The sequence below is a fragment of the Lissotriton helveticus genome (assembly GCF_964261635.1).
Source record: "Lissotriton helveticus chromosome 1_1 unlocalized genomic scaffold, aLisHel1.1 SUPER_1_unloc_36, whole genome shotgun sequence".
Classification (NCBI taxonomy): Eukaryota; Metazoa; Chordata; class Amphibia; order Caudata; family Salamandridae; genus Lissotriton; species Lissotriton helveticus.
The window spans coordinates 1331749-1356563 of NW_027611677.1; the positions used below are offsets into that span (position 1 = coordinate 1331749).

Genomic DNA, 24815 nt, shown 5'->3' on the forward strand with positions numbered 1-24815 from the left:
TATTCTTAACAGCTATAAGCATAGAATCTTCTGTAGCCGCTTTTAACCAATCATCTTTTGTTATGTGAGGAAGATCAGTGATAACATCCTCTATGGTGGCAACAACGCATTCCACGTCATCAAACCTTGAAGGTAAAAAGTCATCTTTTAAGGACAATCTTGACAAACAATCTGCTCTGCCATTTCGACCACCTGGGATATACTTGATAACAAAATTGTACTCATGTAGGCGTGATAATAATCTTACCAGCCTTGAGGAAGCTTTACCCGTTCCATTGCCTGAAAGTAAATGAATTAGGGGTTTGTGGTCTGACAGAATATCAAATTGGGTACCCCAAATAAAAGTCCTAAACTTTTCTACAGCCCAAGTGCAAGCCAAGGCTTCCCTCTCTATTGTGCTATAGTTAGATTCAGCAATAGAGAGGGATCTGGAAGAGAAACCAACAGTGTACTCTTTCCCATTCACCCATTGGGATAAGACAGCTCCTAAACCTTTTTGGCTCGCATCCACCGCTAGTATGCATTTGTAACCAGGTAAAAATGGTGATAACGCAGGAGCCTGAAGAATTAACTTTTTAATTAATTCAAAGGCATTCTGTGCATCATCATTCCATGTAAAGTGAATGTTTTTCTTTAATAAGAGTCGTAATGGTTGAACCACCTGGGCGTAGTTGGAAATGAATCTAGAATAATATTCTGTCATTCCCAGAAAAGACCTAAGTAGATCTTTGGTATTGGGAATAGCTACTTCATCAATGGCCTTTGTAAGAGAAAATTTGGGACTGATTCCAGAAGCTGAGATGGTATGCCCCAAATAATCTAGTGACTGAACCATAAACTTGCACTTATCTGTACCAAGTGTAACTCCAAATTCCTTAAATTTCTCAAGTACTTTCCTTAGGGTAGCAATGTGTTCATTTCTGTTTTTTGAGTAAATGAGGACATCATCCTGGTAAGCCTGAACTGAAGCAATACCAGCTAACATGTGATCCATGAACCTCTGGAACACGCTTGCCGCAGAGGCTAAACCAAAGGGTAACCTTAGATATTTAAATGCACCGAAAGGTGTTATAAAGGTTGTCAGGTCAGTAGAAGGAGTGGATAAAGGAATTTGATGGTACGCGGATTTCAAATCCAGGATAGAAAAACATGTGGAGCCTGCAATATTCGATAAAAGATCTTGAATTTTGGGCAGTGGATGGCAGTCTACCACTATATTTTTGTTAAGTGAGCGCAGGTCAGCACACAAACGAATCGAATTATCTTTTTTTCGTACAATAACAATGGGACTCACCCATTCAGAGGAGTCTGTAGGAGTTATGATCTCTTCTTCCACCAATTTATCAAGTAAAATTTTTAGATCAGTTCTCACGCTCAAGGGAATGGGCCTAGCTTTATGTACAATGGGAATAGCATTTTTTTTTAGCTTTATAAAATGTTCCACTTTGGTAATCTTACCAATGCGTGATGTGAACACATCTGCAAATTCATTTAAAATTTTACTTGTGATGGAAGAAGCATCATTTGTTACTGAACTATCTATGACATCAATAGTAACATAATCTATGACATTAATAGCAACATCATCATTAATTTGAATGGGATTTTCAGAACCAGGGACTAATTTTAAGCCCATCTTGGCTAAATCTTGCCATCCAATAATGAGTTTGCCTTTAAGTGCAACATAAATTTTCGTTGAAATTTTTCTCCCAAAACCAGACACAAACTCAATGAAATATCCATACATTACAATTTTTTTACCCGTATAACCTTTGGGAATGATATCTAATTCTTCTAATACTTTACCAGGCCAGTGTTTCTCAAACAAAGTGTCAGAAATGATCGTGACTGGTGCTCCAGAGTCACCCATCATTTCTAATTTCAAATCACCAATAATGAATTCAGCTAACGGTTCTTTGACCTTTTTCTCTGAAGAAGAATTTAAATCTATAATATCAATGTCAACAGACAGCATCATTCTTTCCATACTATTAGAAAGAATGAGACCATGTTCAGTAGAATCTTCATTTGAAATTTCTCTAGTATCTAGAGAACTGACTTTGACAAGTCTCTTGCTTTTACACACATTATAAAAATGACCAGTTTTTCCACATTTAGTACATTTTTTGCCTAAGGCTGGGCAAATGGGACTATCACCTAAGTGTGTTTTAGATCCACACCTGTAACAATATGATGGATTTTTGTTTTGTCTCACTTGAAAAGGTTTTGAAAAACGTGATCTGTAAGCAATATTATTAACAGAAGCATCATGTTCAACAACATTAATATGCGAAACGTTGTCTTGATTCAAGCAAGAAGAGGTGATGATGGATCTCTCTATTCCTTTTGCTATGATAATGACTTCAGTCAAGGTTGGGTCTCTGCAACTGAGAATCCTTTCTTGTATCTTCTTATGAAAACAAGAGTAAACAAATTGGTCTCTTATGTGATAATCCAATTCTGCACCAAAGTTACATTCAGATGCTAAATTCCTGAGAACTGATATATAGTCTTCTACGGATTCATCTGAACTTTGTTTCTTTTTTCTAAAGTTAAATCTTTCAAGCATAACACTTGGCTCTTCCAAAAATTTCTTATTTAATCTCTGGATAGCATCTGTATATATATTCCATCCTTCACCTCCATCTGGTGGTGGAATAGTGACTGGCAAATTATTAAAAGTCTCACGTCCAACTCTCCCCAAAAAATTATATAAAATAGCAAGTTTGCGCTTAGCAGAATAATCCTCTGCGTCAATGGCTACTAAATAGTTTTCAAAAGATTTTATCCATAGTTTCCAGGGTTCTTTGGGTTTACCCTGATGAGGTAAAAAATGTTCTAGTTGAAAAATTTCTTGTTTTGCCATTGAAAAACAGGAATTTAAGTTGATGAATGAGGTTAAACTTTTCCTTTTGTTTAAGTTATTATTTAAAATAAAGTGCTTAGTTTCTCTTGGACAAATAGGAAGTAAGTAGAAAAATATTTAGACTTACTGTTCCTTTAAAGAGAAGAAATGTCCTCCGGATAGTTTTATTTCTTTTTTCAAAGCCAGTAAAATCGTTTTCTGGTAAACGATCGTGCTCCAGTTCCTTAAACAAGCAGGGAAAGGTGAACAGCCCATCCCATCCTCGTCGCCAAATGTAAAGGTGAGGTTTTCCCAAGAATAAGTAATCCAAAGGAAGCAGTAGATTAAAAGAATGGATTTATTCAAGTAGATAAACAGAACACCACGGGAGTGCGTCCTTCCTCTCCGGGCTATGAACAGCAACTGATAAAGGAAACTGTCCATACCAGAGAGTTAGATCGCCCTCACGAGAATGCATATTCAAACCCAAATACACAATATAACATTTGACTTTGAAAGTAAACATGCGCGCATGCAAATGCGCGTGTAGATTAATACTGACTTGCGCTCGTGTGAGAGCGCGTGTACACATATTACAGCATGCTCACATAGTGAGACCCTCATGGCCTGGTACAAGACGTGGATATTCGACTGCGCATGCGTAAATACTGAAACACTGATACAAGACAATGACATTTGATTGCGCATGCTCTATTGTTAGGCTCTGTAAACCGTGAATGCTGTGATAGCGAGACACAGGTACAAGATAGTGACGTTGACCTTCCCACGCTCAGATACAAAGATGCCCTGGTTTCCTACATATGCTCAGGGATACGGGTCTTTTTCCCCGAGCTGCGCATGCTCGGTCATTGTTCACCGACGAACTCAGATCTGCGCATGCTCAGTCATATTTCATCGTGAACTCCGAGCTGCGCATGCTCAGTTATTGTTCTTCGTGAACTCCAAGCTGCGCATGCTCAGTCTTGTTCTTCGTGAACTCCTAGCTGCGCATGCGCAGGGGAATGGCTCCGCTCCCCGGCGGGAGAGCGCTTCGAAGACTGTTCAAAGGCGGGCAGGCGCTGCAGAGCTGCCGAGGACACACACAGGTGGGATGACGTCAGCATAAGTGGGGGTCATGACGTGTCTGCTTAGAAGTGTGTGTGGGGGTAGACTCTGCCCCCCTCCTTCAGAGGTTGGGCGCCTCTGTGTGTTCAGTGCTGAATCTGCAGCAGCTCCACCGTCACAGAAGCCTCGGGGGGCTGTGGGGCGTCAGCTGCTGCATTACATAAGAATGGAAATCAAATCTGCTCTGGTTTGCATCCATAATGCAGAACATGGTGGTGCTGGTCATTCTAAAAGGATCCATGGCTATGACTTTGGCATTGGGAGCAAGGTTCGAGTCTCAGCGCTGCCGGCTCAAAATCCTGTGATTCTGGGCAAATCAGTTCATCTCCATGCGCCCAGCAAAACATGAATGTGTCCTTGTAATGTAACTGGTCGGGTTTGAGCCAAATAAACATCTGCAAAGAAAGCATGGGCGGGGCGAAAAGTCCCAGTGTCTTTGGAGCACTGGCTGAATAGCATCAAAGAGAGAAGAGGATGTAGCCTAACGGTTAGGGCGGTGGACTTCAAATCTGGGAAATCGGGTTCGAGTCTTGGCAACGACACTCAACATCCTGTGGTTCTGGGCAAATCACTTAATCGCCCCGTGCCTAACAAAAATGAATGTGTCCTCGTGTAACGCAACTGGTGCTCGTGTAACGTGCTCCAATACCTGATTTCAGGTGAAGTTCGTGCAACATAAAACTTTGAGAAAGAAAGAAATAAGGCCCTGCCTAAAACCTCCTTCACTCTGGGGTCTCCTGAAAAAACCAACCGAATCTCCACAGTGAGCGCCCTGGCACATTTGCTTGGGAGACCCTGAGAAATTTCAATAAAAGTTCTCACGTCTTTTGATAGGTGAAATCTAAGTTGGGTAGTTGGCTGCAGGGTCAGTGGTGACACATCCTCCGACACCTCAACAGCTTGGCAGCTCGGCAGCTGAAGTCTGAATGAGGCCGTAATTACTTTATTATTTTGTAATCGTCAAGTCGGCTGCAATAATTTTGGCTGGGGTAAGTTTACAGCTGAGCTACAAGTACAGCGGCGGTCCGCGTTGCTGCGACGTGCCCGCAGCAGCGTTGCAAGCGGTGCCATCATTCAATTTGCAGTGCCACCCGCAAACCAGCCAGCCCGTAGACACAGCTTCCTCAAAACTCCCCACTCGGCAACAGGATGTGGCGTCCCCCGTGGCACCGGTGTTCTAAGGAGCGCTGTACACCCATCGAGCTCTGTACCCCCTACGGTTAGGGGGTGCAGATTTTGATAGGTTCGGCCTATCTGCCGCTGTTTCCCCATCGAGCTTTGTACCCCCTACACACACCATGATAGTGAATGCCCGCCCACCCACCCAACAAACACGAGGAGCCCCTTTTTCGCTCGCAGGAACCCCCCCCATCCTACGGCAGCGGGGGAGGCACCTGAGGCCCCGCACAGTAGCCCTTCACCGTCCTCAGAAGTGTGGGGAGGCGAGTAGTGTGCCGCCCGGGTGGGGGCCCCCATCCTCGGCACTGTCTAAGAGCCGAGGGGGTACCCCACATAGATCCTTTAAGGGTGGGGGAGGACCGGGCTGAGTGCCTCCCCATCCTCCGCCCTGGCAGGGGTGTACTGTAGACCCCAATCCTCGTACATGTGTGGGGGCACCCCCAGAGTAGCCTTTCACCGTCCGTCAGAGGTGGTGTGAGGGACCGGGCAGGGGTGCACAGCAGGGAGGGTGCACGGTAGCGCCCCCACCCTTCCTCGGGCGTGTGTGCGGGCGCCCCCACAGTAGCCTGCGGGAGTGCTGAGGTTCCCTCCCATGGGCTCCCCGTCCTGCAGCACTCTCTCCTGCAGCTGCCCTCTCTCGCCTGTGCAGAACAGCAGCGCAGCAGCAGCACCCAATGCCAGGACATGTTTTGAATAGAGCATGCGCAAATGCGAAACTTTAGGGGGTACACGGAATGATGGTGGGCGTGGTGCCACGTCATGTGCCGTAATGTACGCATGCGCACCATTCTTGCGCATGCGCAAAACGGGGGGAGACAGAGCTCGATAGGGTACAGCTCTCTATAGCACACCAGCATGTAGCAGACAACCTGACTGGCCCAGCTATCTAGTCATTCGACACTCCCTTGGATCATGGTGTCAGGCTGTCTAGTCGTTGGACACTACCTCGGATCATGATGTCAGGCTGTTTAGTCATTGGACACTACCTCGGATCATGGTGTCAGGCTGTCTAGTCATTGGACACTACCTCAGATCATGGTGTCAGGCTGTCTAGTCATTGGACACTACCTCGGATCATGATGTCAGGCTGTTTAGTCATTGGACACTACCTTGGATCATGGTGTCAGGCTGTCTAGTCATTGGACACTCCCTCGGATCATGGTGTCAGGCTGTCTAGTCATTGGACACTACCTCGGATCATGGTGTCAGGCTGTCTAGTCATTGGACACTACCTCAGATCATGGTGTCAGGCTGTCTAGTCATTGGACACTACCTCGTATCACGATGTTTGGCTGTTTAGTCATTGGACACTACCTTGGATCATGGTGTCAGGCTGTCTAGTCATTGAACACTCCCTTGGATCATGGTGCCAGGCTGTCTAGTCATTGGACACTACCTTGGATCATGATGTCAGGCTGTTTAGTCATTGGACACTACCTTGGATCATGATGTCAGGCTGTTTAGTCATTGGACACTACCTCGGATCATGATGTCAGGCTGTCTAGTCATTGAACACTATCTCGGATCATGGTGTCAGGCTGTCTAGTCATTGGACACTACCTCGGATCATGGTGTCAGGCTGTCTATTCATTGGACACTACCTCGGATCACGGTTTCAGGCTGTCAGTCATTGGACACTACCTCGGATCATGGTGTCAGGCTGTCTAGTTATTGGACACTACCTCGGATCATGGTGTCAGGCTGTCTATTCATTGGACACTACCTCGGATCACGGTTTCAGGCTGTCAGTCATTGGACACTACCTCGGATCATGGTGTCAGGCTGTCTAGTTATTGGACACTACCTTGGATCATGGTGTCAGGCTGTCTAGTCATTGGACACTCCCTTGGATCATGGTGTCAGGCTGTCTAGTCATTGGACACTACCTCGGATCATGGTGTCAGGCTGTCTATTCATTGGACACTACCTCGGATCATGATGTCAGGCTGTCTATTCATTGGACACTACCTCGGATCATGGTGTCAGGCTGTCTATTCATTGAACACTACCTCGGATCATGATGTCAGGCTGTTTAGTCATTGGACACTACCTCGGATCACGGTTTCAGGCTGTCTAGTCATTGGACACTCCCTTGGATCATGGTGTCAGGCTGTCTAGTCATTGGACACTCCCTTGGATCATGGTGTCAGGCTGTTTAGTCATTGGAAACTACCTCGGATCACGGTTTCAGGCTGTCTAGTCATTGGACACTCCCTTGGATCATGGTGTCAGGTTGTCTAGTCATTGGACACTACCTCGGATCATGGTGTCAGGCTGTCTATTCATTGGACACTACCTTGGATCATGATGTCAGGCTGTCTATTCATTGGACACTACCTCGGATCATGGTGTCAGGCTGTCTAGTCATTGGACACTACCTCGGATCATGGTATCAGGCTGTTTAGTCATTGGACACTACCTCGGATCACGGTTTCATGCTGTCAGTCATTGGACACTACCTCGGATCATGATGTCACGCTGTCAGTCAGAGTCATGCCGCAGGGGAATCATCACAATAATGAATTGTGATCCATTTGTATCACTAGTGCAGTTGAGTAGTGACTTGTGAGCCTGCCAGCACTGCTTTACCGCACACTGCAAGCCATGATCCTATGGGAGCACAGCGCACGACACTGGCGGTGCTCTGCCACACTTGGCGCTGTCAGTGACAGCTGAGACACAAGTAACAACAGATTTCAGTGCAGTAATGCGGATTACCACCCTGAAATGGATTAGTGTAACACCTGATGTATGGTACTTGGCTGGACTGTATGTGGAAAAACAAAAAAATATATAAAACAGGCCTCAAAGGGACAGCACCAGGATCTCCAGTGAGCTGATGTGAAATATCACCCTAGTGAGAATGGTGTCCGAACTTACACATTCACTCAATCTTCCCCCTATGCATTCCTGGTAGGAGCTAAAAACCTCTTCTAGACCTATGACTGTAACCTATATGTCACTGATGCCTTAACCATTCATGTTTTGTGAGCAATGAAATGACAGGATGCCTGTGGGTTCCACTGATGGGATTGAGTCACCCAAAACAAAAAGACTAAAGGAGAAAATAACGTGGAGGAGGCTGCATACTCACAGCAGAGACCTGCTGTAACGATATGCATAAAACTGGGCTGAGGATTACCCCATGGTGCCCCATAAGGAAACTGAAATCTCACGCTGTCGTGCTTGTGTTGGCCCCAAAATGTGCAGGGGCACCACCGATGTGTATCAGAAGTGTTGTGGGGGGCCTTCGGAGGTGGCAGCAGATTCTCAGATGTTTTGAGAAATTTATGTCTCTAAGTCTCCTGGGCCGTGTGCTCAGGAGAGGGTTACCATGATTGTAAGCACTCCTTGAGATTGTGCATTTGTGCTCAGGCTCTAGAGTGTGGAGATCTCTTGTAGTTGGTCCCATGACCAACCGGGTCAGGTGGCTCAGTGGACTAAAGCAGCCACTGCAGGGGCCTGTGTTCGACCTCATCTTCACAAGTTCAAATCCCGGCGGGTCCACTCAGCCTTTCATCCATCTGAGGTTGATAAAATGAGAACCATAGAGTTGGGTAAAAATAAACATCTGTTATTCAGCGCCAAGACACCTACGGGTAGTTGTGCACTTTACAAATACACCTGTTATGTTATGACTGCAGTGACATTTTAATTTATTTTTTATTTTTAAGATTTTCATTTTAAAAGTTGTCACCGGTATACCCAGCTTTACGCCCACAACCCTAAGGCCGGCAGCTTGTTAATGTGTAGCGATCTACACAGCTTCTTAGCCCACATCCCAGAGGCAGAGCAGCGTCACAATTAAGAATCGTTGCTCCCATCTATCGTGTCAGGAGCGTACTCTGATCACCAGTAATAGGAAACATTACACAAATTTTATAACAAACAAAGAGATGTCAACTCTGCCTGCCACTATCAGTACTCCCACTTCGTTCTTCAGCCTATGACCATGGAGCCTATCCATCGTGGCCCAGCTAAATCTCTTCCCTCCTAGTAGTTCCCCCCGCTATCGTCTAATTACCATCTAAGTCACCCACTTCGTTCTTCAGCCTATGACCATGGAGCCTATCCATCGTGGCCCAGCTAAATCTCTTCCCTCCTAGTAGTTCCCCCCGCTATCGTCTAATTACCATCTAAGTCACCTGTGCTGTCCGTCAATCCAAACACCTCCCGTCGCCCTGCAAGTTATGTGTACCCAGTGTCGAAAGAGGACGCTGGCTACTGAGAGACAGGGGAAACAGTTCCATCTTCAATCTCTGTTGTTGTCTCTATTGTGGTATCCTCCCCCTTACTGTTCAAATATGTTGTGTATAGCCCCCAGAAGTTCTTCGGGCCAACTCCTGGGGGGAAGCAGTTCGCTGAAGGTTTCTGACTGCGTGCAGCAATAAAGAATATCTTGTGACCACTGGGACATCGTGGGTAGGGGGCCCCTCATCCAGCACATAGCTTCCCTGCGTTTTGCCATCAATAAGCCAATGTCCACCAGTCTGCGAATTGCCTTCGACAGTGATTTGGAATATCCCAATAGTGCCACGGCTGGGCCGATGGGAACCTCCGAAACCACTATTGCGCTCAATTCACAAAATACCTTTCCCCAGAATCGAGCCACTCCCATGCAGTTCCACGCCAAGTGCAGGAAATCTGCTGCCGGAGAGTGACATCGATCACACTTCGCCTCCTCTCTCAGCTCGTATCTGTGCAGCCTTTCCGATGTATAATACACTCTGTTGTTACAGCAATAGGACAACATGGCGTTGTCTTTCGTCACGTCCAGATCGGGCTGTCAGGCCAGTCTCGCCTTTGTATGCTGGTTTGCTCTGTGGGACATTGCCAACTTATAAATATTGGAGACAAGTTTCCGAGGGGATTTGGTTTTAATGAGGTACGTCAGTTCCCGCACCTCCGAGGGTTCGTCCATGTCATCCCCTAATTGTTGAGGCAGTGCCATGCGCACTCTGTGAAACTGGATACGTTGCAATATTGTTGGGTCTTCCACTGTGGCTGAGATCTCGTCCCACGTCTTTGCAATACTACCCAAGAACAAGTCACCGGCTTTATGTATAGCTAACACGTGCAATGCTTGTGTGACCCCCCCGCCTCTACAGGGGGCTAGCCAGACCATCCATTGTATTGGCATTTTCGGGGAGTATAATAATGCCCCCGCTTGCTGCTGTAATAGCCAATGCCACACGTGCCTTGTTGCGTTGAGAGAATCAAGTATCCCTGTTCTACGATCTACTGGTTCCAAGATAACAGCTGCTAGTGGGAGAGGGTAGCGAATAACCTCTCAAGCCGGAGGTATGGAACGTCTTCCGCTCCATGTATCCACTTGTGCGCCTGCGCTCCCTGTGCGGCTCTGTAGTAGAGCTCCAAATCAGGCGCTCCAAGCCCTCCCAAGTGGTACGGAAGGGTAAGCACACGCCACAGCCAGTCGTATTAATGATTTGTTAAGTCTGACGAAAAAGGAGCATGGCAACACTATTGGGATGTTTACAAACAGAAATAAGAACCTGGGCAACACTACCTTCTTCATGATCGAGACCCTGCCTATGAGAGACAGCGGCAGGCCGATCCAGGTTTCGACGTTGTCCTCTAGTTTGGCTCCCGCCTTACCATAATTCTCACGGAACACTATGTCCGAATCAGTGTGTAACCTGATGCCCAGGTATCTCACAGAGTCATCAGTCCATTGTAGAGGGTATTCTATCTCAAATTGTGTAGTGGCTATGGTGAGCGGAAAGGCTATTGATTTAGACCAATTGACCTTTAACCCCGACAATGCTCCAAAGTGTACCATCTCTCTGAGGACCGGGGACAAATTACTTTCTGGGTCCCTCACATATAGCAATGTGTTGTCCGCATACGTAAAGATTACAATGCTATAGGTCGGAAATGGAACACCTCTATGACTGTGATATTCACGTAATGCACATGCCAGAGGTTCAGCGACTAAGGCGTACAGCGTCGGCGACAAGTCCCTCTGGAGATAGGATTGGTTCCCGTAACCAGATTCCCCAGCCGTATTCGGGCTGATGGTGCATTATACAACACTCCTATCAATTGCAAAAAACGGGACCTAGTCCCATTCTTGTCAGCACTTGCCGCATAAAAGGCCACTCCGCAGAGTCGAAAGCCTTCTCCATATCTAAGAATATCGCAATGGCCTTCGTGTCCCCTCGGACATGCTGCATAGTGCTGAATACTGTCCGTAAGTTGTAGGTAAGGTTCCTGCCTGTTCCGGTGCAGCCAGCTCCGGGGCTAGCAGGGCCAGGCGGTTGGCCAGTACTTTGGCGAACAACTTGGTGTCTACATTTAGCAGAGACAGCGCCCGATAAGAGCCGCACTCCTCCAGGGGCTTGCCCAGCTTCGGAATAACCACTAGTATTGCTTCTCTCATGGTTTGCAGCATCATACCTATCACACAAAGGTCGTCGAACAACGTAGTTATATGGGGGAGCAGTATGTCAATGAAAGCCTTGTAAAAACCGACCGTAAGACCATCCGTCCCTGGGGCGCTGCCGACCGCATCACCGCAAGTGCTTCCATGATCTCATCCCTTTCGATGGGGAGCATGAGGAACCCTCTATGTGTATCGGAGAGGAAGGGCAACTTAATGTGCTCCAGATAATCTAAAATTTTGTCATCCATGTTCGAGGAGCGGGATGCGTACAGATCCGAATAGTATTGTTTGAACCTTTGTACAATGTCCCCTTCTTCCGTAAGATCGCCCCCTTCCGAGCAGATTGCAGTTATCAAAGTTTACTGCGTCTAGCTTTTAACATATTGTCTAGCACCGATCCCGGCCTGTCACCCTCCCCATACATGCATGCCGTGGCATATTTCCCCGTATGCTTCACTTTGCTATCCACCGCTTCCTGATACTCCTTCAGCAATCTCTTCATTGCAAATGCTACCTCCTCTTCGTTCCCTGACAACTGTTGTGCCTCCCGATCCCCTATTTCACGTTCCAAGGTCGTTAACCTCTGTCGAATGGAGCAGAGCACCCACAAATGTTTAGTCATGGCCACCCCCCTAATGTACACCTTGAAAGCTTCCCACACCATCTGGAAACAATCCACAGAGCCAATATTTGTGGCGAAGTATGCGTCAATAGCTTCCGCCATCTCTTCTTTAAAGACTGGATCCAGAAGTGAATAGGGTGGGAATCGCCACGTAAACGGTGGTATTGTTTTCTTGGGTATGGACAAAACCAATAAAAGCGGAGAATGGTCAGACAAAGTGCGCAGCAAGACCTGACAAGCGCGAATCCCAGACACGAGAGACGACGACGCCAGCCAATAATCTATACGTGTGTGTAGGTTATGGTATGCAGAGTAATGTGTGTAGCCACCTTCATGTGGGTGCATCTCTCTCCACATGTCCATCAGTTCCTTGCTAATCATGATGCTTTCAGTAGTCCTGGCCGCCGCTACCTGCCGTCTCACTGGGCCTCCCGATCGATCTATCTCAGGGTTCCTAACTAGGTTGAAGTCGCCACTCCAAAGAATTGGTATCCTCCCATTTCCCCCATCGTGTTAGCCATAGTTGTAAAGAACTCCGGGCAGTCAAAGTTTGGGACATAGATAGTCACTATGAGCAATTCCAATCCCTTACCTTTAATGTGGAGATCACAAATCAACCCTCCTTGTCCGCCTTCACCTGTTGTATTGTGTACTCAGATCAGGGATTAACCCATGTCATAACCCCTCTAGCATGATTTGAGAAGCCCGATGCATAATTGTTACCCGAAATTCCCTTGTTGCGCATCATTGGACTGTGTAACGGGAGGTGTGTCTCTTGGAGTAAAGCCACATCAATATCATGTCTATTTAGGTAACTCAGCACCCTGCGGAGTTTACGGTGGTCATTGAGGCCCCTGACATTCCACGATAGTGCCCTAAGGGAATCAGTCGCTCTTGGGGTAATAATTCCGCTAGTCGTGGCCATCCTACCTGCTAAATGTCACTACGTGTCCTATCGTAAGTGGTGTACCAGTGTTGTGTGCAGAGTACATCAATTCAATTGCCATCTCTAACATCAAAAACAACATTACCCCCACCCAGCCCGACCCTCCCCCCCTCCCATGGCAGACCACCCACAACTCGGTCGCGCGACATCCCTTGCAACTCCCCCCCCCCCTTCACCCCACTTGCCCCCTCAAACATAGTTAACTGTGGAGGTGTTTACACTCGCAGACAGAGGTCGCTCTTTATACTCTTAACTGCCAAACACAGGTATTGTCTCAACCCGACCTCCGCCCACCGCTTTCTAGCGCCTGCAGCTCACAACATAGGCTTCCCACCGCCGTTTGTGGCCTGTCGATGTCATAACTCTGATCCTCACCAGTGGCGCACATTCAAAATTACTACCCTGAGATTGCGTTGCAGCTAAGGTATGATCCCTGAGTTAATCTCTTAAAGCAGTGCACTAAATCTCAGCGGGCGCTCCCAGCGCAATTACATAGATAAAAAAGGCCACCATCACCAGACTACTGTCACCAACATGTTCAATAACAACATATTTCCCAGTGCCCCCCTCCCCTCGCCCCCGCAATACTTATCAGCGCCGTGTGAATCAATGAGTCTCAGTCATGCTCTTCCAAAAAACCACCAGCTGCCTCATCCAGAAGTTGTCATTCCGGGCTCCGTCTGTGTTCTTTGGACCAGTCTCTCATGGCCTTCTGGAGAGCCTTCGGGTCAGTAAAAATGTGAGAGCGCCCCTGTTTGTTTACCCTGAGTTTGGCTGGGTACAGCATGGCGTAGTCCAGGCCCAGGTCCCGCAGCTGTTCTTTCATGGGTGCAAATTGTCTCCGTGCCTCCTGCACTCATGCGGTAAAATCCGGAAAAAGTGATATAGACGATCCCTCATATGTTAGCTCTTGCTTGTCCCTCGCCGTCTGCAAAGCAGCATCTCTGTCTCAGTAGTTCAACTGCTTCGCTATTATCGGGCACGACGGGGCTCCTGGCACCAGTCTGGGCCCTAAGGAACGGTGTGCTCTCTCCACCACAAACATGTTGGAGAATACCTCTGCCCCCAGAAGGCTCACCAACAGCTTCTCCACGAATTGTTCCATGTTTCCAGTTTGTGTCGATTCCTGCAGCCCCGTGATCCTTAGATTGCAGCGTCTCGAGCGGGCTTCCAAATCCTCTGCTTTATCTTGTAATACTCGTATGACCCTCCCAAGCTGTTTATGGCCTGTATCTAGCATGGTTTGTGCGTCCTCCACTTCTGTGAGTCTCAGTTCAGACATGTCTAACCTCTCAGCATGTTTGTCCAGCCTTTTTCCCATTCTGTCCATCCGATATGAGAGGGCGTCGATTTTGGTGCCCAGCGAGGTGATACCACTCTTTAGGCCTTTTTCCTTGGATAGCAGTATGCTCCGGACATCTGGTTCGTCCTCAATATGAGCAGGAGTCCTAGGGGCTTCTCCTGCCGCAGTGTCCTGTGACTTAGAGCATTTTTGCACAAACATAAGCTTGGATTGCATCCTATCCGTCCGTCCCATGACCTTTTCTAAGTATGTGAATCGTAGTAGGGCTGTCTACGATGTTCCCTCAGAGGACAGCAGCAGACCTGATTGACGTCTGCAACAACTGCAGGCACCGGTTTCGCCGCAATCCCGTATCGGATAGAAGCGGCCCGCTGCACCAGCGCATTATCTTGCATCCAGCTTGGGGGACTATGTATGTTGGGGGATTATGTATTTCGCTGCTTAGGCGTCCACCAGTTCCCAGATCCCGACGTCGCCGGTGACCGTCCTATTGCACTAACTCTAGTGCCTTCTTGCCCCAGGGTTTCTCGCAGGTGCCTGCCCCTAAGCAACCTCCCAGTCACACTCCGTACTGCGTTCTTGGCTCTTCTTGGCTCTGCACTATTGGACATGTTAGTGGTAGGCCTGCAGGATTGTACAGCTGTGGCTTCTTTCTAGCCGGTGCTGCAACAGTGTTCCCACTCGGGACCAGCTGAGCCTGCCATACTCTCTCGCTGAAAGTTTTGTTTTGCACCTCAGCACTGACTTTCCTCCCTGAAGGGCGATGCGGGCCACGGTTATATATATATATATGTAGCTTTATCTGTCTCTCCTCTGCACAGAACCCAGCTGTGAGCAGCACAGAGAATATCTGCCAGCATAGTGAATGACAACCCTGCAAAGGGCTAAAGAGTGCTGAACGACATCGGACCGAGCCTCGTCTGTTCTCCACAGAGAGCCACCATTGTGCCCTGCTAGGAGCCTACCCTGCATTTCATCCTGTACCCCTGCCTGCACAGAGCCCATCTGCTGTCCTGTCCCTTATTTGCGGTCTCATGCTCCTGCTCCTCATGCATTCTCTCAGTATTGTACGTGTCTGACGTGTTGGCACACTACTGCTTTCCCTTGCTGAAACCGGATACCGCTTTTAGTTATTTTGATCTCCGTTGGGCTTGTACAAAACCTTGCTGTACTTGTGATATATTTGCTGATGTGTTCCGTGTGATTACACTGGGTGTATTTATCACTTGCCTTAATTCTGAGTTCTTCATTTTGCGGTGATTAACATCGGAGCCTATATTTTCCAATAATTTAGGTTCATAATTCAGATCTTTTGAGAAGTGAGTTTTGTTTTTAGGGGGCGCTAGAGGGCGCGCAAACGGAATGGCTGCCTAGCACAGCAGCTCCCGTTCCTTGGAATATTATCCTTCACATATCTGCTGCCAACGGCGAGATAACTCGCAATATAACCCACCATCTGCTGCAGGAGACGGTCCCTGACACTCGACCCGATGATCGGACCTCTTCGACGGAAGGAACCGCTGCCCTGGTCGTCGGAGGGTTGACCGGCTGAGCCCACGGAACATACCCCTTGCGGTGGCCGGGTGCGGGACCTACGCGAGGCCGGGGCTTGCCACGAGGCGGCGGGTCCGCTCGCCGAACTTGTCCCGGCGGTCGGGACGGGACGGCTCCTACACCACTGAGGCGACGACTTCTAATCCTAAGCCCGGCTGTGCGCTACCCGGCCCGTCGGCCTGACTCCCTGAGACTGCTTTGGCGCCCGAGGTCTCTGGGGCTGGTGAGAGCTGTCGCTCCCCTCGCCCGGCTGGGAGAGTGCGGGGGGGCCTACGGTGTGATGCTGTGACCGTCGATAAGGTGCCTGTGGACACCCGGTGTTGCCGAACGGCCGGAGTGCCCACCGCACCCGTGCACACGGTGAGGAGCTTCAGTCCCTGGCCTGGGCGTGTTCTTCCCCACCCTGTTGGGCGGACTGCCGCGGAGCGCGGGACGGGAGCACAGGCGAACGTTGCCGATAACCGCTGCAGCCTCCCTTGCCGCGCGGGCGCCACTGCAGGCCTCTTGGTGCTGAGGTGCTTGTCTGGGCATACGATACTGGCGCCTGTTGGGATCAATTGACTGTGGCAGGGTTTGAGCGGCCTTAGGTGGTGCCGGGGGCGGACATACCCTTAGGCTGGAGATCCATACCTCTCTGCACACCCGCCCACCATAGGTCTACCTACGAGTGGAGGTCCCGCGAGCTGCCCCCCCCCCACTGCGGGGGCCTGGTATTCTACCTGCGCGCGTCCCTCCTTCCACCTTGGTGAAGTGGACCGGGGGCCTGGGAGTCGCGCCCCCTCTATGGATTGCTCCGCAGGCGCTGGGTGATCAGACGCTGCGGCCCTGGAGATTGAGACTGACTGCCACTGGACGACGGCCCCCCCTGCAACCTCAGGCTTGTGGAACGCTGGTGTGGTGGAGACGCGGTTAGTGGCCAAAATGGGGCGCCTCGACAATCGCCAAGCCAAAATCAGTTTTGATGGCACCAAGAAGTCTACAAAACCTGCGACTGCTGCATCGCAGTCCAGTGATGATACCCCATCGACCGCTCCTTCCCCTTCCAGAGACATTGATCTGCCCCGACTGTTCCAAGAGATGAGGCAGGGATTTCCCACTGTGGTGGAGAAGGTGGATGGAATGACCGCCAGACTAGACGCCCTGGTCCATAAAGTTGACCGCCATGAGGAGCGCATCACTACCACGGAGCAGCGAATATCGGACAACGACGACATCACCACGTCCCACACCATGCAACTAGCCCGTATGGATAACTTGCTCCGAATAATAGCGGCCAAGAACGAGGATTTGGAAGCCCGCAGCCGACGCAACAACATACGCGTCACGGGCGTTCCAGAGTCCACAGACACGGGTAAAATGGAAATATACGTTGAAAAACTCCTTAATGGCTCGATAGGAGAAGAGGCCTTCTTGCCGCAATTTATCGTGGAGCGGGCGCACCGCTCATTGGCCCCCGTTCCCATGCCCGGCCTGCCACCCAGACCGATTATTGCTAAATTGCTGAACTATCGCGACCGTGATGTTGCACTGCGAGCAGCCCGGACCCAACAAACTCTACGATACAATGGAGTGCAATTTTCCATATACCCTGACTTTACTCCCTTAGTGCAAGAAGAAAGAAGAAAATTCCTTCCTGTCAAAAAGAAACTACGAGAGGCTCAGCTGGAATACGCCCTCCTCTACCCGGCGAGACTGCGGGTCACCCACGGAGGGAAACATCGCTTCTTTACTAATCCTCAAAAAGTCGAGGACTTCCTGAAGGCCCTTAGGAAGGCCCAGCGAGATGGTCGTAATGCTGAAGCGGAACCAGAAGAGGATGACCCTCCCCCAGCAGCAGAGGAACAATGAGCATGGGCTCAAGAAATTACCTAACTGTTTACTATCCTGCACGGAAGCTGATGGCCCCTGTTCCGGGCGGCTGAGAGACTTGAGCCCTGCACTACTGAACTGGACTACTTACGCTCACCGTTGGTAAAGTATCCCAGGGACCACTCTCCATGCCCTGACCTCCACCGAGGGCGGTACAGATCGGGAGGCCAGTTGGCGGGAGTAGTGGCTGTGCGCCCTTAGAGTTGTTTCCCTATCGGGTGTTCCCCATGCATGTTGTTGGAAAGTCAAAGTTGTGGGAGGGAAGGGGAGAGGGAGGGGGAGGAGGGTGGGGACAGGTGGCTGCTGGCATGATTGGGATGCAGTAGTGGGAGGGGGGGTGGGATTGTTTGGGGGAACACGGTTTGCACACGAGAACAGTAAACGAGTCACAAAGCACTACAGTCTACTATATACTATGAACGGCACCCTGCCTGTTATCTCGCCATTACTGGGGTGGGATGCAAAGATGGATGAATGCCGGTGGCGGGCTTAGGGTCTGACACACAATTGAACTGCATATCGTGAAATGTTAGAGGTCTTAACAATGCTAGAAAATGTAGAGATGTGATTGCCTATCTTAATAGACATAATGTCCACGTTGCTATGTTACAGGAGACTCACCTGTCACCAAGGAGTAGAGCTACTTTTGCTAGTAAATGGCTGGTCTCCGGGTTTTTTCCTCCTACTCTACTTATGCTCGAGGTGTGACGATCCTGCTTAGACGAACAGTGCCATTTCATAAATACGGAGACCTGCTGGATAGTGAGGGACGTTATGCTCTGCTATGGGGACGCATGGGTCACGACACTATTACATTTATAAATTGCTATGCCCCCAACTAAGACATGCCTTCCTTTTTCACCACACTTTGGGGTAAGGTCATGGATGTAGGATCCCGCCTTGTCCTATGGGGGGGAGACTTTAACCTGGCGTTTACACCTCATTTGGATCGATCGGACGGAGCACCTCATTATAAACCGGGGGCCAGGGAGGCTCTGGAGGGCATCATGGCTGAGGGCGGCCTGGTGGATATATGGAGACACCTACACTCGACTCAGAGGGAAGGTACACACTTTACCTCGCACACAGGCACATGGTCACGGCTGGACTACTTCCTCGTCTCCAAAGGGGTCACCTCGGAGGTTCTGGGGGTCTCACACCTACCGAGAACATACTCTGATCACAGCCCAGTACTTCTGCATACACGTATCCCTGGGTGGGACAACCCGAGGCCAGGCTGGAGATTACAACCGTCACTCTATCTATCTATCTGTTGCCCTCTCTCTATCTATCTATTTATCGCCCTCCCTCTATCTATCTATCGCCCTCCCTCTATCTATCTATCGCCCTCCCTCTATCTATCGCATCATCACAGCATCACTCAGCACCACCACAACATAACTCAGGGGCACCACAACATCACTATGCACTACCACAGCATCACTGAATGCCACAGCATCACTCGTCGCCACCACAACATCACTCCGTGCCACCACAGCATCAATCTGTGCAACCATTCAACAACTGGTTCAAAAATGTTCTCTCAATGTTTCAAGCTTTATTACAAATGTCACAAAAAGATGTTAATATTTCACATCTGTACTTGGATTTTTGTCACAATAAAATACACTGAATATAATCTTCACAAAAGTTATTTACAAACGTTTAAGCTATTGCCATTATAAATTACAATAACTTCTATTTAAGTATTATTAAAAAAAATAAAAGCCATTGTTATTTGTAATATCAATACATCTAAGTCACGTAAATACAACACATATTGCATTACAAATGCTATAGGTGTCACATTTGTGAAAGTTACAACTATTGGCATTGTAAATGACAAAGCTATTAATTTCGCTATTTTCCAAACCAACACATAAATAACAAATGTGTCATTTACAATACCAATAGCTCAAACTTTCCTAATGTGAGACCTATTGCATTGCAAATGTTTGTTTCCTCTTCTATCCCCTCTACTATCCTTCAAAATCCAAATAACTGACTAACCTATCCACCACTTTAATTACTTTCATATTTCACTATATTAATTCAACACTAATCCTATAAGGGTCCCGGAGTAGCGTGCTACTTGCCGTAGAAGACTTCGACCACTCGTCAGGGGTAGTAAGCGCAATATAAATGCAATTACAATACAATATAATGTGTGTCTATTGTATTGGATCAGTACATATAAGAAATGGTGCCTGTGTAATTCCGTTTGTGCATGCACAAGCACTCATTCACGCATTAGTGGAATGATGCTACCACTGGTCCACTAGTTTTGGTTCCATCATCAAGCCTTTTTTAGGTTGAGCCAATAGCGGCAGCGCGCATGTGCTTCTCGCTTTGTGAGGCATGCAGTAATGGAGTATGGAGTGTGGAGTGGAAGCTCGGCTCACTCTCCGCCCATGTTTTTAATTGGCTTGTGTCATTTTCTTTCATAAATGCTGCCATCTGATTGATTATGAGGCTTGTTAGTCCCTCATTATGGCCATGTCGTCACTCCTACATGGGGGGAGGGACAATGCTACATGGGGAAGAGAACGGGTATCAGTGACGCATAAGCGCTTACACAGTGACCAACATGCTACATACATTCATATAATAATCACCTGTATGTGCACTCTCTTCACTGAGTTAAGTCTTGCAGGGTAATTAGTACAAGCAATCACCGCCTCTAGGGGCTCTCATACTATCCTTGTGCTTTCAAAGTAGTAGTTTCTCATTACAAGTCATTGCACACTGTAAAATAATAATATAACCATAACAGAAAATAACAGGAAACAAAGGCTCAGAGAGCAGGGGGGCCCGCGACAGGCCCCCAAAGTCTGATTCCGACTGCTGATTCGAGTCGGACAGCACAATTCATAAAGGCTGTCCAAATCCAGCATCATAATAGGTCGGTCGGAAACGCTGCCCGTACAGACGTATGATTCTGCTCCATACGGCTCAGTCATTCCAAATGGCATCCAGTTAGGATTGGGATCTTCATAACGCCTAACTTGCATTGTACTCGTTCGGTCGGAAACCTTTCCGATTCGGTCGGAAAGACACATTCCCAATCCGAATCTGACGGAGCAAATGCTGTTAGGAGGCCTTCCAAACCACAATAGAATTGGCCCCAATGACTCTATGAGCACAAAGTTCAAACACACAACTAGTCTCTGTGAGCACACTCCACTTAGCTGTTGGCCAGGGAGGCCTTATTCTGCAATCTGTTCTGGCTGCCGCAGGAGGCTGCAAGGAGTGAAGCAGAGGAATTCCCTGTGGGCGTTTCAAGGAAAGGGAGCTGATCAGCACCAGACACTGCAGGAAGGAAGCTTTGGCAGTGCTTACAATATGTATGGCACTCATGGACTTCCTGTATCTATGACCCTTACGTTGGAACCAAGACCACCATAGGAGTTGACAGATAGCACAGGAATGAGACAATGCGGATTCCCACCAATATGTATCATAATAAGGTGCTTAAAGTATATTTTCCCAATATCTTTATATAATGAATGAGTCGCTTCCCTGCGGCCTAAAGCCTTCAAGCTTAAATATGTGGTATGGAATTTTGAATCTAGATTTTGGGAGAAAATTCTACAGAAACAGGGATATTTCTCCTGATTCATTATATCATTCCCCGATTTCCAGCAATACATATTTTTTTCCTTACTTGCTTCAGCGAATCTGATGTTACTTTTCTGAACATTCATCTTAACGTAATGTTTCAAAGTATATTTATATAAAACACTTAGATTTCTTTGGAGTGAGATCCAATATGATTAAGTCATCGGGATACAACAAAGAATAACACTTAACATTTTCCAATTTGGTGCGAAATTGTTAAACGAAATTGATTAGGTGAATCACATTGTCAGGTTGGGTCATAGTTTGAATATGATTTCCAGACAAGCAATCTCTAGGCGTTTGGGTCACAAAGCGTTTTCAAGAAGTAAGAGAAAGAAGTTACAGTTATCTTGGAGACAATTAGTAGCTCAGCAATTTATTTAGTTTATTTTTGTGGCCGCGTGGAATTTCAAGATGGCGGCCATAGTCCCAGTATTCAGATTGTCATTTGTGTTAGAGCGTTTCTTCAATCATTAGTTTGCATCTTAGCTGTTGCGCTGAAACTCAATATGGCGGCCGTCGTTGTGGCGCTCTAGTGTTTGAGCGTCTAAGGAGATCCTTTACTTTGTGCGCGAGCGTTAGAAGCTCTGCTTACTTCAACTGCTGCATCGGAGAAATCAGCTGGGAGTCGCCAGAGCTCTCAGTTTTCAGTCAGGATTATCGGCGAAAATATCAGTTTCTTACTCGGAAGTTGCAGAGAGATTCAGAAGAGATTTAGAGTGGAATTCCAGCGTTAGAAATGATCTTCGAGAAAATGTAAATGTAAATGTATGTGTCTTGTAAAGCGCACTGCTGCCCTGAGGCGTCATGGCGCTGTAGACCGCTGGGGAACCCGTCCTGGCTATCACTGTGAGATGGTCCCTACTGGGTATCTCCAAGGTGAAACCAGGCATCCCCGGCGAATGTGGGGGGCCGTTGTAGAGTTGAGGCAAGCTAATGCCCAGAGTTGCCGAGTGTGATCCCTGGTTAGAGTAGGCACCGAGGCGAGAATTATCAAGTCCGCTGACCCTGGTCCTTGACCCTGCCGCGTCGGGAATTGAACCCTGGTCCCGGGCCGTTCTCTGCTTCCGGGTCTGCCGCCTCTAACCAGTGAGCCACACCACTCCACTGTTCAAGTACTATTAATCTATTCTAAAAGGAAAAAACAGTTCAGAACTTTGTATTCTCAGAAGTTAGTCGATTTTCATTGAAATTAATCAACTAACTAGAGACTTGAAAAGACTCAGAATTCAGTTTGAGACTTCATACATGATAAATAATAGAACTCAGAATTTGTGCATTTATTTATCAGCGCAAGAATATTAAAGGATAATTTAAACATCAAAGAACTATTTAACTGAAGAGAAAAAATATCTAAGATAGAAAAGGACAGGAAGATTATATACATGAGAGATGATTTCATTCTCAAAACAAAAGACTGAATATTAAAAAAACTATTGTAGGTGAAAATATATATATATATATTACCTACTGGCGGTCGCCAGTAGGTATATATAGTTAGGATTTTTTCTCTATGGGTTTTTTGAAAATTCTATGTCTAATAACTTTGGCGTTTGTGGACGGAATTGGCTGAAATTTTCAGGAAAATGGCACATTTTGTTTCTGAGCAGCCCCTGAAAATTGGGGGGGGTTTCGTCCAGGGGGGGTCGAGAAAAAAGGGGGGTCCCAAAACGTGTTTTTAACATTGAGTTTTCCATAGGGCGGTTGGCCTCACTTTTAGCCCGAACGGCTGAATGGATTTGCACGAAACTTGGCAAAATTGTAGGGACAGGTAGCCCGATGTGCCTTTTGTAGGTCTCAATATATGTGCTCCAGTGGATTTTGAGAAATTAACTTTAAAAAAGATATATATCTGTAACAGCGGACCGGGCAGCGTCCCAGGACGCGTACTTTTCGCGCAACGGAGCTTTGTGAAGCGAAGCTGATTGGTTCTCCGGCGTCTGTCAACATTCCAAACAGTCCGTAGCGGCCGCCATCTTGTCTCTCGGTAGGATCGAGAGACAAGAGGAGGCCAAAGCGAAGGGGCAAATGACCATAAGGGGGAATAGTAGATCCTCGCTGACCCCCTAGGTTTGATGTGGAGGTTTTAAAAGGGCCCCGCGGGGCAAAAAAAAATAAAAATAATAATAATCGAACGGCTGAATGGATTTGCACGAAACTTGGCAAAATTGTAGGGACTGGTAGCCCGATGTGCCTTTGCTAGGTCTCAATATATGTGCTTCAGTGGATTTTGAGAAATTAACGTTCAAAAAAAGATATATATCTGTAACAGCGCACCGCTTCGCGTACTTTTCGCGTTACGGAGCTTTGCGAAGCGAAGCTGATTGGCTCTCCGGTGTCTGTAAACATTCCAAACAGTACGTAGCGGCCGCCATCTTGTCTCTCGGTAGGATCGAGAGACAAGAGGAGGCCAAAGCGAAGGGGCAAATGACCATAAGGGGGCATAGTAGATCCTCGCTGACCCCCTAGGTTTGATGTGGAGGTTTTAAAAGGGCCCCGCGGGGCAAAAAAAATAAATAATAATAATAATCGAACGGCTGAATGGATTTGCACGAAAGTTGGTAAAATATTAGGGACTGGTAGCCCGATGTGCCTTTGCTAGGTCTCAATATATGTGCTTCAGTGCATTTTGAGAAATTAACGTTCAAAAACAAGATATATATCTGTAACAGCGCTCCGCTTCGCGGAGATAAAATTATATCTGTATTACCTAGCTGTTGCTAACACCAGTTAGCGACGGCTAGTAGGAGATAGCGACCATCTTGGGCCCCACTTTGCATGTGAGTGATATTTATCACTAATGACATGCAAAGTGGGCATGCCAAGATGTTAGCGACTGGAAACAGTCGCTAACATCGCTATCTCCTATTATCAACTTTTGGAAATATTCGAGATAAGCGCGAATATCTCCAAAAAGTAACATCTGCCCTGAGCAGTTCTTAGCCATGTTATCCAATGGGAGGTGGATAACATGGCTAAGAGCATTAGCTCGGTAATGCATGAATATCGCTGAGTTTTGAGCGATATTAATGCATTGCGGTCGTTTTTTATCGTATTTGCGATAAACCTTGATAATAGCAAGGTTTATGTGCGATAATTTCTGACGGTAAAAAAATCTTTGCAATGCATCGTTAGGGATAAATATCGCTTAACTTTGGTAATATGCCCCAACGTCTGTTAACGTTCGATTCGAAGGAAATCAGGAAGTGTTGAAAAACATTGTCTGCGCCATCTTGTCTTTTTTCAAATGCCACACTTTTGTCGTGCACGGCAGCCATTTTAGATGCCTTGACCAGACCCACTCTGTGCACGCTGTCGATCCTTAGCATGGCTCCCCACCCTCGCAAGCAT

General features: G+C 47.6%; 1 protein-coding gene across 1 annotated transcript in view; it reads left to right on the top strand.

Moving 5' to 3' along the window:
• The first annotated feature begins 3842 nt into the window (after positions 1-3842).
• Positions 3843-24815, top strand: part of LOC144805961 (uncharacterized) — a 64781-nt gene continuing 43808 nt past the window's right edge. The window contains exon 1 of the mRNA XM_078672425.1: positions 3843-3951. The gene's annotated coding sequence lies outside the window, so the exon portion shown is untranslated. The remainder of the gene's footprint in view (positions 3952-24815) is intronic.